A 15989-nucleotide genomic window follows, 5' to 3' on the forward strand; every position below is an offset into this window, starting at 1 on the left:
CCCTACTTTTCTCATTCTATGATAAAGTAGTTTGTATAAAGTTGGGATTGTCTGTTCCTTGAAGGGTGTGAAACCCATCCATAAAGCCACCAGGGCCTGATGTATCTCTATTCACAGTGCAACAGAGCTACTAAATCAAGTCCTTAATGTTTTCACTTTCTTCTATTATTCCATTGCTTCTTGAGGAAATTGTGGTAATATAACTTCCAAAATTACTAGCATCGTTTTTCTTGTTCTTTATGATTTTGAAAATCTCTGCAGAATCTATGTTTGAGGCCCTGTTTCATGTCCGGTGTTGACTTGTACTTCTATGGTTTTATTGATCATTTTGCTAGAGGTTTGTTTTACTTATTTATGTCTGGAGGATACTTCATTTGACGAGAGAATTTCATTTTTTAAAATAAATATTGAACATGTCAGCAACATAGAAATTGAGTTGTTTTGGAGATTGGAGTTTTCATATAAATATTTCTTTTATCAAACTCTGATTTTAGAGTTTTGGCCTTTCTAGGGAGACGGGTTATGCACATTCCAGGTTTCTCCGGAAATTCAGACTCATTCTTTATGCTTTGAAAACAGAAGGACGTTTTTCTAGCAAGTTTCCTCTAATAGTATTTAGTTGAAATCAAAGAATGCAATAAAGTAGTTTCTGGTAAATTCTTTAAACTGGTCAAAATAGCTCAGGGGAAAGAGACTAATGGGACAGCTTTCCCATGGAGGACGGACAGCTCTCAGGTACTTACAACTAAGTCAAAAGAGAGATAGAGACACATAGATCTAGAGGAAGTACTGAGGCGAGAATACAGAGGAATAGATCACATCTCTGGAGGTCTGGAGAAGATAAGTGGATGAAGCTGCTCACACTGTGAACTGTGGGAATCGAACATTCAAGAAGCCTAGTACGTTTTCGAGAGAGATACACTACTTGCATTATAGATGAAATGTGATTACCTGGCAATTACATTAGCCCTGGGTTGTCAAGCATCTATAGACAGGAAGTGGGCTGAGAAAACCACTCATCTGCAAGGAGGTCATATTCTGCAGTTTGCGGTTCAGGTCCAGGAAGGTAGGGAATGGAAAAATAAAAGCCACCAAATGGCAGAACCAAGGAGTCTTGAGAACAGTAGGGAGAGGAGTCGGGGCAATGAATCAAATGGAGACCTAACTTAGGGATATTCCCTGCCCTCATGATAGAAGGTGCTCCAGACATTTTCACAGTGAAATTTGAGAATTGCTACGTACTAATACAGCTAAGTGTGTCCTTTTCCTGTTTCAGAAAGGGAGTGTCACAGTGGTAATCCTATCTTTATTCCAGCCAATGTGGATTGGGTTTGTTCAGGACAGATGATGGGTCTTTGGATTTTATTAGTCTTTGAATTAAGACATGCCACATCTGGTTCTTGTTTACAGGCTTGGGCTTATCACTCCTTCAAGTAGAAATTATCACACTTGATCTTGATCCTGTAATGAAACTGGAGGTTGTTGTTGCTGCTTCTGCTGCTGTTGTTGTTGTTGTTGTTGTTGTTTGACTTAACTTCCTGGAGATAGGGTGAGCATATTTTGTCCATAGAAAGGAAATAGAGTCCAATCAGGTAATGAGAAAGTAAGATGCGATAGCAATTAGTGCTATTGACCAAGTATTTCCAGGTCTTTGCTTTCCAGACAGATGTTAATTTTGTGTTGATCTGCCCTTTTTGAGATGAGGCATAGCTACGTAACTTGTTTTGGCCCACAAATCTGAACAGAAGTGATGGACAACTCTGCCAGGGAACTTTAAGAGCCCATGCATGATTTGTCTCTTTTCTGCTACCATGGTGACCAACAACATTAGAGACAATGGTTATTCTGTCAGCCCAGGGCCTAGAATAAGACATTGGAGACCAAGCACCCTGATGATCTGCAATGGACATGTGGTATAAACAAGAAATAAAACTTTGTTATAATAAGCCACTAAGGCTTTGAGATTGTTTGTTACCTATCCCAATGGATACAGGGGAGAATTTGGCAAAATATAAAGCTTTAAGGATTGAAGACATAAAAGTCCAAGAATCAGCACTTTGTGAGAAGTAAGTTCAGAAAAGGACAAATTGAAACTCAAATTCTTACACTCTTAAAATGTTACCTGTTCTTTAGTGTACGTCCAAAACCTGAGTTTATGAAAATTAAATTACTTGCTTACTAACATACTTATGGAGACACTGCAAAGCCTCCTGCCATGAAAGATGAGAAGAACAGCTTTTGGCCTATATGAAGGAAATTTCCAGATGAATGGTAAAGGCAAATAGTCCAAAACTAGTAAAATGAAAATATTTACAGTAAGATATTAAGTATGTTTTTATTCAAGCCATTTAGAGACTCATATTAATTTATATGGGTCAGAATAAAAAATCCACAAAAAAATGTGTTCTTTTAAATTATACTGTTATTTTTGGGCTCCTCGGTGGCTCAGTCGGTTAAGCATCCAACTCTTGGTTTCAGCTCAGGTCACGATCTCCCAGTTCGTGAGTTGAGCCCCACATCGGGCTCCGTGCTGACAGTGCGAAGCCTGCTTGGGATTCTCTCTCTCTCCCTCTCTCTCTCTGCCCCTTCCTTTGCTTGTGCCCTCTCTCTTTATCTCTCACAAAATAAATAACTTTCAGGGGCGCCTGGGTGGCTCAGTCGGTTAAGCGGCCGACTTCGGCTCAGGTCATGATCTCGCGGTCCGTGAGTTCGAGCCCCGCGTCGGGCTCTGTGCTGACAGCTCAGAGCCTGGAGCCTGTTTCAGATTCTCCGTCTCCCTCTCTCTGACCCTCCCCCGTTCATGCTCTGTCTCTCTCTGTCTCAAAAATAAATAAATGTTAATAAATAAATAAATTTTAAAAATTAAAAAAAAAATTATACTGTTATTTTTCTAAATGCAGTAAAGGAGTTGATCCAAAGGTAATGTAAGCCCCTGAAAATAGCTGTCACTCCCACCCTGCCACATACAGCCAGTGACACCTAATGGATAAAATGAGTCCATGAGTAACAAGATGCTGTTGTTTCCCAAAGGAGAAATGAAAATGAGGACCATTTAAAAAATGTTTTCACAAGCGCCTGGATGGCTCAGTTGGTTAAGCGTACAACTTCAGCTCAAGACATGATCCCCCAGTTCATGGGTTTGAGCCCCGCGTCGGGCTCTGTGCTGCCAGCTCAGAGCCTGGAACCTGCTTCGGATTCTGTGTTTCCCTCTCTCTCTGCCCCTCCCCTGCTCACACTCTGTCTCTTTCTCTCTCTTAAAAAAAGTAAATAAATAAAAAGAATAAACATTAAAAAAAACACAATTAAATAAATAATGTTTTCCGTCTTAGCCAGAACACCAAGTGCTATAGGTAGTGATGCCATATTTTCTGTTGGATAATCCCGGGAGAGCGCACACCATTCCTTCAGCTCTTCCCAGATTTAAAGCTGAGCTGTAGTCTAGGAGGCATCATTTTTTTTTATTGTTTGCTCTCCCTCTAGCAGGAGAGAAAAACAACCCTGAGGCACCTTTTTTTTTTTTTTTTTTTACTTTAGGATGTGGTTTTTTTGGTGCCCTCCTCAATGCCCATCACCCACTTTCCACTCCCTCCCACCCCCCATCAACCCTCAGTTTATTATCAGTTTTTAAGAGTTTCTTATGGTTTGCCTCCCTCCCTCTCTAACGTTTTTTTTCCTCTTCCGCACCCCCATGATCTTCTGTTACCTGGCGAATGGCCTTACAGAGAGGATGAGGAGTGTTGTCGCATTCTTACTCTTTTCCTGCACTTAATTAAATCAGTCTTTTTTTTATTTCTTATTAAGCAGCTGGTTCCAAGTTTTCTCAGTTTACTTGATACACATGAGTAGATGAGGGAGAAACAAAATAGGCCATCTGCCATCCCTTTAACTGACCTAGAAGTCATTTTTTTGAGACCTTTAGGTATCGTTAAAAAGATTTTTGCTTGGGGCGCCTGGGTGGTGCAGTCGGTTAAGCGTCCGACTTCAGCCAGGTCACGATCTCGCGGTCTGTGAGTTCGAGCCCCGCGTCGGGCTCTGGGCTGATGGCTCAGAGCCTGGAGCCTGTTTCCGATGCTGTGTCTCCCTCTCTCTCTGCCCCTCGCCCGTTCATGCTCTGTCTCTCTCTGTCCCAAAAATAAATAAACGTTGAAAAAAAAATTAAAAAAAAAAAGATTTTTGCTTGAATTCTATAGTTTTACAAAAGACATGCTTCTGTTTAATTTAGGGAAAAGAGATGAGTGAAATAAGATTTCACAATTTGCATTCCAGGATGAATAACTGTTTCTCTCAATCTCATAAGACTTTCTTGAACAAACATATATTTTTCTGCTTAAAACCTGTATCCAAACATCACAGATCATAGTGTTAACATATTCAGTGCTTAGATAATGAGCTCTTTTGGGCAATTGGGTACTTTATTTAGGTTCAGAGTAAATATTTGATCTCTCATCAAATATGGTAGAGTAAGATACTCTATCTGATAAATGTGTACATTCATTCTCTCAAGCAACTAGCCAATTTCTTGGTGGCTGTTCTGGAGATAGAACTCAGGGAGGTCAGACTTTTCTATTTAACTTTATTGGCTAATAAACCAGTGATTCCACTTTAACTTTTAGAATCACTAGAAATGCTTAAAAAACAACGACGACGACCGATATTCTGATCACAACCTCAGAAATTCTGATTTATTTTGTCTCTGGTAGATTCATGCATTTTTTTATTATTTTAAAAAGCTCCCCTGGAGAATCCCTGGATGGGGCCAACATGTAGGGGTCATGACCCAGAGTAAAAGAACTCCCAGAAATAAAACAAGGTTCAAACACCCAAGGCGCTACATTTCAGGCAAGTAATCCTTCTCTAACAGCGCACTGAAGAAAACCGCTTTATGATTGAGGAGAATGCCACAACAACCTTGGCAAGATAATGCGTAGCGAATAATCAGATAAAGTCATTATATTTACAAATTCTGATTTTGCTTCCCTATGATACACCCACCCAAGACCTTGGAATTCAGTACATTCTATGATTTGTTTAGGGCCATATCTGATGGTTAATGAAAGAAATAACTCCTGGTTTTAATGCAGTTTTTATACGTCTGTGGTTTATATGCTCTTTGTGTTAAATTATTCTACACTCCTCTATCACTTCTCTACTGTGAACAGGGGATGAGACATGACACATGTGGTATAAACAAATATGGAAAACAATCCCAAATTCTACCGCCCTATAGTGCTCTCAAAGTCTTGAAGTATTACCTGTGCCCATCTGAGTGCCTGACACTCATTGATATACTAGGCGTCAATCTAATCCCATTATTTTCCAGGACTAGAATAGGATATGATCCCTGACCCAGAAGAGTTTGCTGTCCAGTGTGAGAGCCAGTTTGCCAAACATACCATTTCAATGTAATGTATTCAGTGTTAGCAGTCAGTAAAACATGTATCAATTGTATTCTTGGCATTCATGTCATCAGCGCTGGTTACAAAGTGGTCTTTGAGAGATAGTCCCTGTCCTTGTGGAGCTAATAGTCTGGCTAAACATAAGAAATCTCTATTATTAAATGAGACATTATTGGGAAAAGATTTCCTATGTGTTATCAACACCCAAAGTGGGGATAGATCTATGAAGAGAAGACAGAGTTAGAAGTCATAACGCTGTGGATTGTCTGTGTCCACAGGCCAGTCGGGCAATGACTTTCTCTTCTGCTGCAGATGAAGAAGCTTCAGGAAAACTATCAAACCAGTAAAAATTGTGTACAGGGGACCAGGGTAGCTTCTTTAGTGGAAGAGACTGCAGGGACTTATGTGGTCTAAAGAAACCATAGCCTGTGAGGATCACTGGATCAAGGGCAAGTGATTCACCAGGGTTTGAGATCATAACAATTGATGGGATGGTTAGGAAGACAGCCTGCATCAAAAGAAAACCCAGGCTGAGCCTATGAAGCAATATGTTGCACTATCATGTTTTATTAGTTACATCATCCTATCAAACATGTAATTTCTAAAGAACCATGGTTAGTACTTTCTCTTTTTCCACATCTCTGTTGTCATGGCAACAAGTGTAAAAGACCCAGTGAGGGATCAGTCATTTGAAATTAAGGAGAGAAACCTGATATAAACTTCTCTATTTTCCTTTGCCTGAGTAGAATCACTCAGAAGCCCATTAAATGGGATCCTTTTCAACACCGATTTCTCCTAAGTTCTTGGGGCTCACTGTTATTTTCGTATTCAGATCATCTGTCAAAGTAGATGTTCAGATCTTCTGCCAAAGTAGAAATTATTCATGTGGTTCTGGTTGTAAAATATAGGCTCTTTTAAATTTTACTTTTTGTGGTATACAGTTCTATGGGTTTTGACAAAGGCATGGAGTAATGTATCCACCACTATAGTCCTGATACAGAATAGTGCCATCACCCCCAAATTCCTTCATGCTGCTGCCTCTTTAGCGACAAGCCCTCCCCCAACCTTCTGCTCTGGGAACCGTACATCTGACCTCTGTCTCTGTAATTCTGCCTTTTTCTACAATTCATATATAACTGCTTTCACTTAGCAAAATGGATTTGAGAGTCAACTGTGTTATGAATGGAGTCAATAGTTGGTTCCTCTTTCTTGCTGAGAATGGACAATGGAGTATGTTTGCCCATCTACTGGTTGAAGGGAGTTTGGGTTGTTTCTAATTTTTGGCGAACTAAAGAAATAAAGCTGTTATAAAGAAATATTTGCATGCGGGATTTATAAGAATATAAGTTTTTATGCCTGTGCGATAAATACCTAGGAGTGGAATTTGCTAGGTCTTACGGTACGTCCATGCTTCACTTTCTACAAAAATGCCGAAGTGTTTTCCAACATGCCTGCTCTATTTTGCATTCCCAGAACAATGTCTACATTCTTCTCTTGCAAAAGTAGGATGGTGAATGCAGAGAGCAGAAAAATCCCAAACCGGTGTAGGGAAAGGCCAAAAAAAAAAAAAAACACACACACAAAAGTTGTGGCATATCTTATTATGTTTCAATTCTCTTAGAGAGTCCAGCATCACTAACATGGTGTGGGGAAAGCCCCTGAAATTTCTGAAGTTCCAAGAGATGTGTGTAAGGGCTGAATGAATGCAAGAATACAGAATTATTGATTTACCAATAAATGAAGTCATGTCAAGGTGAGGGCATTAACCTTACCTCACTGACAATGCAAGACAGAGGAAGCCAGCTCGAATGAATGCGGGGAGACTGGAGTCAACTATTCCCCCATAGCAGCCTATTATAATATTTCTTACGCCTAACTAAGACCACCCCAGAACAAATCAAAGCAGAAGGAAAACTTGTTCTAGCCTGAACCCTGTCTCACAATACTCAACCAGGAAGTCTCTATCTTTAATGGTCTTGGAGTTAGGAGGTGAAAGGTGAGCACAAAATGAAAAGAAAAAGGATACAAAACTATTCCTCTCACATAAGAGAAAAACCAAACCACAGAAATGTTCTTCATTTTGGAAATCGAGGGAAAAAGTAGAGACCACATTTAACAAAGCTATAAAACAACTCTATATAGCATTTTCACAGTTTTGTCATCTTATTTCCTGGGGGCATTTACATTTTCAATACAGTCCTTGTAACAAAAATCCGGAACTGTTGAATTATCATAAGTCATCTGTTCCGAGGAAATTTTAATTTATCACACAGTTACTGAATGCATTTGCTATAATTATACAAAAATCAATCCAGAGGATTTGAGAGGGGCTGAGTAATGTTGATTTTCAAAGTTACCCATAAATCACTGAAATAGAGTGCATATGCTAAAGTTAACTGTGTTGAATGAGGTTGTTGCACTTCTAATTATGCCAATTATTTCCTGAGATATGTGATCTGGGCAAAGGGAATTAACATAAACTATGAATTGTGTCATACCTCTAGCTCTTGACTAAGCCAAGGATAATTTGGAGATGACTTCACTTCTATTCTTATTTACCTTTAAATGGCTTGAGGAATGTCAATAAGGGAGCTGAGCCTTGGAAATACTGTGTTTACTATCTGTGAAAGATTAACTCTGGCATGAAATACTCCCAAGGGACCGCGGTGGCAAAATGCTCTCAGACAGGACTACAGGGTTGCCAAGAGAAAATTTGAAATCACGGGTCGGTTCCAAGCACAAGCTCCAAATACATACGAAGTCTCTGTAGCTGAGATTATATAGCCTGCCTGGGAATAGAGGACCAACCTCAGCCAATGTAGCATTGATTGTTTTGATCCAAGTGTTTTGCCTGCTGTCTCAAAAATCCCTGAATCTCTCATAAATATCTCATACATCTCTTTATATTGGTACGCATCGGGTGTAGAATCCTCAAAACTAGCCTTTCTTCTGGCTGTTATCTCAGCTGTTAGACACTAAGCTCATGATGCATGCTAACGGAAGAGACAGACAGGCAAACTGACCATGGATCAAGGATAGTTCAGGCTGAAATCCATGTAAAATTTCTTCCCCAGATAAGGATATAGGTCTTCCTTCTAGATTAATGTTACATTTTCTGATAAAGTCAGGTCGTTTTATCAGAAAGGTGGTGTTCTTTGCACCAGAGTACGATGAGAAGTGTTTCAATTTTAGGGGTGTTGTTGAATTATTTGAACTACCTTTCACTTAAGTAACAGATTTATAATCTTTACATCTTTCTTCTTTAGACTGTTCCAGGTCATACCTTTCCTGACATTGCCATCTGTCAAGTTTCCACTAGGCTTCCAAGCCCAACTATAGACTATTTGTTCCACATCATGCCTTTAACCCAAATCTTTGCACATGGAAAGGCAGAATGGCGAACTAGAAAGACTATGAGATTTGAAGCAAAATAGTGAGTGTGAAACCTACCTAAAAGAACAAACAAAAAAAAACCACCTGTAAAGCCTGTGTTTGTGGTATCAATAATATTAACATGTTTTGTGGGCTTATGACATTCCAGGAAGTATTTAAAGAATGCAACATATGCAAACTAATTAATTTAATTCTCATACAACCTGTGAGGAAGTACCGTTAGTACTTAGTATAGAGATGGGGAAAGTGAACAGCAGGGAACTTGCCTGATTTGCCTTGCTTATAAGGGGCAGAGCTAGGATTTGGTCCCAGGAAATCTGGTTTCGGCATCCATGCGCTTAACCTCTTTAGAGTTTGCGACTTTAGAGTTGCCTTCTTTAGAAAACAGGATCAGCTACAATACAATAAATTATGCCAAGGTGATTTTAAACTGGAAAACAGCTATCAAAGATTAGGTGTTACTGTTAGCCCTTATCACATTTTCATCAAATGGTTACAAAGGATTTTTTTAAATTTGCATATAATTGACACACAATGTTACATTAGTTCCTGGTGTAAAACTCCGTGATTCCCTAAGTTCACGTTATGCTCTGTTCTCCGCAAGTGTTGCTACCGTCTGTCCCCATACATCACACATTGCTATTTCAATATCCTTGACTATATTCCTTTTGCTGTGCCTTTTATCCCCATGACTTATTCATTCCCTAACCGGAAGCCTGTATCTCTCACTCTCCTTCACCAATTTTGCCCAACCCTCAGCCTCCTTCTTTGCAGCAACTACCAGTTTGTTCTTTGTATTTATGGGTCTGATTCTGCTTTTTGTTTTATTCATTTGGTGTTCTGTTTTTATAGACTCCACATATCAGTGAAATCACATGGTATTTGACTTTCTCAGTCTGACTTACTTCACTTAGCATAATACCCTCCAGGTCAATCGATGCTGTTTCAAATGGCATGATCTCATCTTTGTTTTTTGTTTTTTCAAGTAGGCTTCAGGCCCACTTAAGATGGATGTGAAGCCTGATGTGGGGCTTGAACTCACAACCCTGAGATCAAGACCCAAGTTGGGATCGAGAGTCAGACGCTTAACGAGCTGAGCCACCCGGGCGCCCCACAATCTCATCTTTATTATGGCTACATAATATTCCACTGCGATTATACACACCACATCTTCCTTATCCATTCATCTATCGACAGACCCTCAGGTTGCTTCCATATCTTGGCTATTATCAATAATGCTACAGTAAATATAGGGGCGCATGTATCTTTTTGAATTAGTGTTTCCATTTCTTTAGGTAAATACCCAATAGTGGATTTACAGGATCATATGGTATTTCTATTTTTAATTTTTTTAAGTAGCCTCCATACTGTTTTCAACAGTGGTTACACCAATTTACATTCCCACCAACAATGCACAAGGGTTCCTTTTTCTCCACATCCTTGCCAACACTTGTTGTTGCTTGTATTTTTTATTTTAGCTGTTCTTACAGGTGTAAGGTGATACTTCATTGTGGTTTTGGTTTGCGCTTCCCTGATCATGAGTGATGCTGAGCATCTTTTCATGGGTCTGCTGGCCATTTGTGTGTCTTCTTTGGAAAAATGTCTATCCAGGTCCTCTGCCTATTTTTTAATCAGATTGTTTAGGTTTTTTGGTGTTGAGTTGCACAAGTTCTTTATATGTTTTGAATAGTAACTTCTTATCAGATACATCATTTGCAGGCATCTTCTTCCATTCAGTAGGTTGCCTTTATATTTTGCTGTTTTCCTTTGCTATACAAAACCTTTTTATTTCGATGTAGTCTCATAGGATTTGCATAATGTAATTTACCAGTGATTTAAACAGGCAGTTGTAGAACTCAATTAGATTAAAAAAAAATAAAAGTAAAAATAGCAAAAATATACACAGCTTCTCAAGGAACTGTAGCCTACAGTTCTGTTATACTTTATTTACCAAAGCTAATTTCATTATTTTATAATTAAAAACATGGCAAGGTTTGCAGTTAGTTGTACCAAACTTAATTTTAAAGAAAATTAAAAGGTACTGTTAACAAGAAATTTTAGAATGCTGGGTGGAAGTCAAGAGATCATAAGACTGTGATACCCAATGAGGTGCAGAATTTAAGGCATATCTGTGTTCTTTAGAAATGGTTCACTGAGGGGCGCCTGGGTGGCGCAGTCGGTTGAGCGTCCGACTTCCGCTAGGTCACGATCTCGCGGTCCGTGAGTTCGAGCCCCGCGTCGGGCTCTGGGCTGATGGCTCAGAGCCTGGAGCCTGCTTCCGATTCTGTGTCTCCCTCTCTCTCTGCCCCTCCCCCGTTCATGCTCTGTCTCTCTCTGTCCCAAAAATAAATAAAACGTTGAAAAAAAAAATTAAAAAAAAAAAAAAAAAAAGAAATGGCTCACTGATTTGAGAATATATAGGTATGTCTTAATGGGATATCCATTATTCCTATTTGTAATTTAAACAACATTGGCATAGCTGCTATCATCACCATATCAAGGGAGCTTCTTGCAAAATTGTTTTCTAGGTGAGAAGACATCCCACATGGGAGTGAAGATCAAAAAGATTTAATGTCCATTAACTATTTGTGAAAGGAAAACTATAATGGGGAGCTAGAGATAAGACCTCTCACATGGGATTGGAGGAATAAGTTCCGATATTCTTGTAAAATATTTGTTGAGATTGTAGTCACATTCCATACTGGGCTTTGGACTAGGGGAAAGACTTAGGAGGAAGTACCTTGGGTTGAATCTTGCAGGATAGGTGCACTTTTGAGGGAAAGCGTCAGGCACCATCCAAATGAAAGCGAACGATGAAGGTGACAGATGAGGCACAGATACTGGCTGGGGTTGGTCCTCCACACTCCTCACTCCACATCATGGGCTGGGGGGTAAGGGTCTTACAACAGTCCATGAGGAAAAGCAAGGGACTCGTTGATCAGAATGAACACTAAAAGCTGTGACCTAGATGGAGGACTAATGTCAAACTCAAACATTTGAGGGGGGGGAGGGGGAAAAACACTCCAAAGCCTTGACCCTTCATCAAAGGTCATTAAAGGACCAACTGGGCTGAAACAAAGGGCGGACAGAAAGCGGAAGAAGGCAAGGGTATCGAGCAACCCGATTCAGCAACAGAGATTGTTCATACTTAACCTAGGGCTTCCGTGCTTTTTCCCTGTTCCAGGCCCACACCTGCGGGCCTTGCCTGGAAATAGGTAAGAGTTAACTAGACCAGAGTCTTCAAATATTCCTTCTCAGTTTCCTGGTCCAGATCATCACCGAAATAAATCAAGGGATCCGACTGTCAAATGAGACTCAAAGGAACCCGAGATCTTGTCCAGTGTGAAGCTGTGCTAAGAATCTTGAGGACGGAAGTAATTGTGAAGCACAGAGTAGGAAGAGGTATGGAATTGTCAGACGGTTCCCTAGATCCCTTCATGCTGGTTCAGGATGCTTTGTGACCTACACTAACATACGAAGTCTCTAAGTAATGCATGCTTCTACATTAATTACACAGAAGGGAGCTTGTTCAGTCATGAACCATCTCCACTTTATACTCAGGTACACAGTTTATGTGGTATTTTCTAGAGAGCTAAGCTCTCTAAATCGGTAAGTTCTGGTTTGTTTACGGTATGCAAGATAAATAGACCACTGACATCACACTAATAAGGCTCTCCCTTCTGGATTTCTGTGCTACTAAGATCTAAGCTGTCTCTCAAGCTAGAAATTAAACTTTTGAACTTTGAGCTTTTCTTTGAACGTTTGAACCTTTCAGGCTCTCTGAACTTTTCTCTTCCCAACGCATTTTGGCCATTTTACTTCCTAAATAGCTCTTAATTCCCTATTGGTTGGCACTGATAGGCCCTTACCCTTCCTTAGATTATTGCAATAGTCTTTAGGGTTCTGAGCTCAAGGCTTGTGCCTCCTCTAACACATCCTTGAAACTGGCATCAGAATAAATGCCTATATGTTATGCACAATTCTGTAGCAGCAGTTTGAATTGAAAACGCAACTGTAAGAAATACATTAACTTCTTTTTTTGGTCTACCCCACTGTACCCTAAATTCTAGAGAAACAGTCTCTCTGGTAGGCATCTCTGTTGGTTAAATGAATGTCATTCATTGTGTTGAAAATATATTATGTTTGGTAAAAGTTCAAAAAATCAACTTGGTAATATTCCTTTAAGGATTTCATGTTAGGGTTTCCTGGGTGGCTCAGGTGGTTGAGTGTCAGACTTTGGCTCAGGTCATAATTTCATGGTCCCTGAGTTCAAGCCCTGTGTCTAGCTCTATGCTGACAGCTTAGAGCCTGGAGCCTGCTTTGGATTCTGTGTCTCCCTCTGTCTCTGTACCTCCCCCGCTCGCACTCTGTCTCTGTCTCTGCTTCTCTCTGTCTCTCTCTCTCTGTCTCTCTGTCTCTCTCTCAAAAATAAACATTAAATAAATAAATAAATAATAAATAAAAAAAACAAATTTCATGTTAAACTAAATCTTTTAGCAGCAAGAAAGGGGCTCTTTCTATAAAATTTCTGTAAGTTATGGAAGGCAAAGTCACACATTATTTCATGTAATTCAAGGCTAATGCCAGATGCTTGTTTGAGGGAACATAGCTGTGGGAAAAATGGTTAAGTGTTCTGTGACTAAAATAATTTTGATAGGCCATAAAATAAAAAATAATCCAAGGTCAAGGAGGTTGGGGGTGACATAGGTTAATGAATGTCATCCTTTCTTTAATTTAAATGTCACAAGTTTTCAACACGGTGTAGAATAGATATCCAAATCATCAAAAATGCTGCATACCTCAAAATAATAGATAGAATAATTCTTACTAGGTTAGTTGTTATTAACAGGGCACTACTGAATAAATCAGACTGTAGATTTCTAGAACCTCTACAAAAGATATTTGCTTAGTTCATAGAATTGATATTAGAAGAAAGCACTGTTCTAACTTTTCATATAACCTGCACAATGTGCATATTATATTGAAATAGTATTATGATTTACTACGTTCTTATTTTCAAGTGTTTATTAAGAAATAAAACCAGGGGCACCTGGGTGGCTTAGTCAGTTAAGCATCCGACTTCGGCTCAGGTCAAGATCTCACAGTTTGTGAGTTCCAGCCCCATGTCAGGCTCTGTGCTGACAGCTCCTCAGCTTTCTCTCTCTCTCTCTCTCTCTCTCTCTCTCTCTCTCTCAAAAATAAATAATAAACATTTAAAAAAATTAAAAAGAAACAAAACCAGTGTCTACAATCGTGAATACAGGGACAAAGAAAGTTGAGGTACACTTTTGATAAGGAAAAGTTGAATCTCTCTTTGATAACCTTTATGTAATGATAGGCAATCATGCATAATGCATAGGGAAGAAGCAGATTTATGTTTCCAAGCCTGACAAACGAGATCACATTTGGAACAAACCCTTCTGTCTAGAGCAGTAATTCTTATCAAGGGATACATTGCACTTAGATAATTAAACTGCCATCCCCTATATGTCACAAAGACACAGCCTATCAAAGTCTGTAGCATAATCAATTTTATGTTTCCTCTGAGAAAAACTTTGGACTGAAATGTCTTATTTATTTGGTAGAAAAACAATTGAAAAGAATATCTATCTCAATTCATGTGTTTTTATTTCTAAAATATAGAAGTTCTTACACATTTCACTTGCATGAACACTACACAGCTTGGAAACCAGAAGGGTACAATGTCCTCTGTAATAAAGAAACATGACAGTATTTGATTGAAACCCTGAGTGATTAATGAAGAGACAAACAATGTTATGGAACTTTATTTTTACTTAGTATATATTTTTAAATCTCTGGTTCTATTTGACATAGTAAAAAATCAGATATGCCATGCAAACATTAATTATGCACCGAGCCTATACGCAACCAAGGCTATGGGTCTCTTATTGGGTCCAGCTTCTTCTTTGTCTACTGGAGGAAAGCAAACTGTCAACAGGCTATAAAGAAGGAGTTACATATATACAACATTAAGCTTTTTCCCTCTTTATATTTTTCTCCAGATTCAACCCTGTATTTCCCTCCACTTTTCCCAGTACGTGATATTAAGTTTTAAGTTTTCAGCTTCCTTTGAAGTTACAGAATCTTTTGATTTTTCTTTCTATATTGAGAAAATCTTTTTATTTTTTCAGCGTTATTGTGGTATGATTGACAAAATCATAAGATATTTCAAGTGTACATCACGGTGGTTTGATACATGTACACTTTGTAAAAGAAAAAATCTAACACGATTTTAAAAAATATTTAACATAACCATTTTATTCTGATGAAAACCTGTAGCACGGGCATCATTATTATTCCTTCAGAGAAGAGCAAAGAGAACTGCTTAAGTCAAGTGATTTGACAAAGCGTTCGACTGGTCGGTAGTGAATGTTAATTGCAGCAAGGCATTTGCCAGATTCTTCGTCACGCACACTTGAGAAGAGACCTACTACCTAGCTTCAAATTTTGGTTTCATTACTTAGCAGCAGCATGATGTTAAACACATTATTTAAACTCTTTAAATCTCTGTCTTCTCATTTGTGAACTGGAGATAATAAATCACTTAAACCATAGCATTAATGGAGAACTAAATGAGACTGGGCAAGTTGAAATGCGTAGCATACCATCTGATATACAGTAAGTGCTCAATTAATGTTAGCTATTATTATCTCAAAAATGGAGCTGAAAAACGCTAATGATATCATCAATATGGAGCTGCCTGATTCCATTTTATGAAATATGGCTGATACACTTTTGGAGAACTGTAAAAGATGAGCTGCAATTGATCTTTAAAGACATTAAAAATGGTGTTGCAGAGGGACACCTGGGTGGCTCAGTTGGTTGAGCGTCCGACTTCAGCTCAGGTCATGATCTCTCAGTTCGTGAGTTCAAGCCCCACATTAGCTTGCTGCTCTCAGCTTGTCAGCGCAGAGCCCTCTTCAGATCCTCTGCCCCCCTCTCTCTGCCCCTCCCTTCTTTGCGCTCTCTCAAAAATAAATATTTTTTTTTAAATGGTGTTGCGTAAAAAAAATGAATTAAATTATTGCACAGAAACATGGTAGACCCACAGTCCCTTCTAAATAAAAAGGCAAGGATCAAAAGGGAGCTATCTCAGCCTCTGTCATTCCTGACTCTTGGCTCCAAAATAGAGACCATTTTATTCACCTGATTTGTTTGAAAAGGGGAAAGAAACATGGT

The sequence above is a fragment of the Herpailurus yagouaroundi genome, unplaced genomic scaffold (assembly GCF_014898765.1).
Source record: "Herpailurus yagouaroundi ecotype Mexico unplaced genomic scaffold, PumYag 142, whole genome shotgun sequence".
Lineage (NCBI taxonomy): Eukaryota > Metazoa > Chordata > Mammalia > Carnivora > Felidae > Herpailurus > Herpailurus yagouaroundi.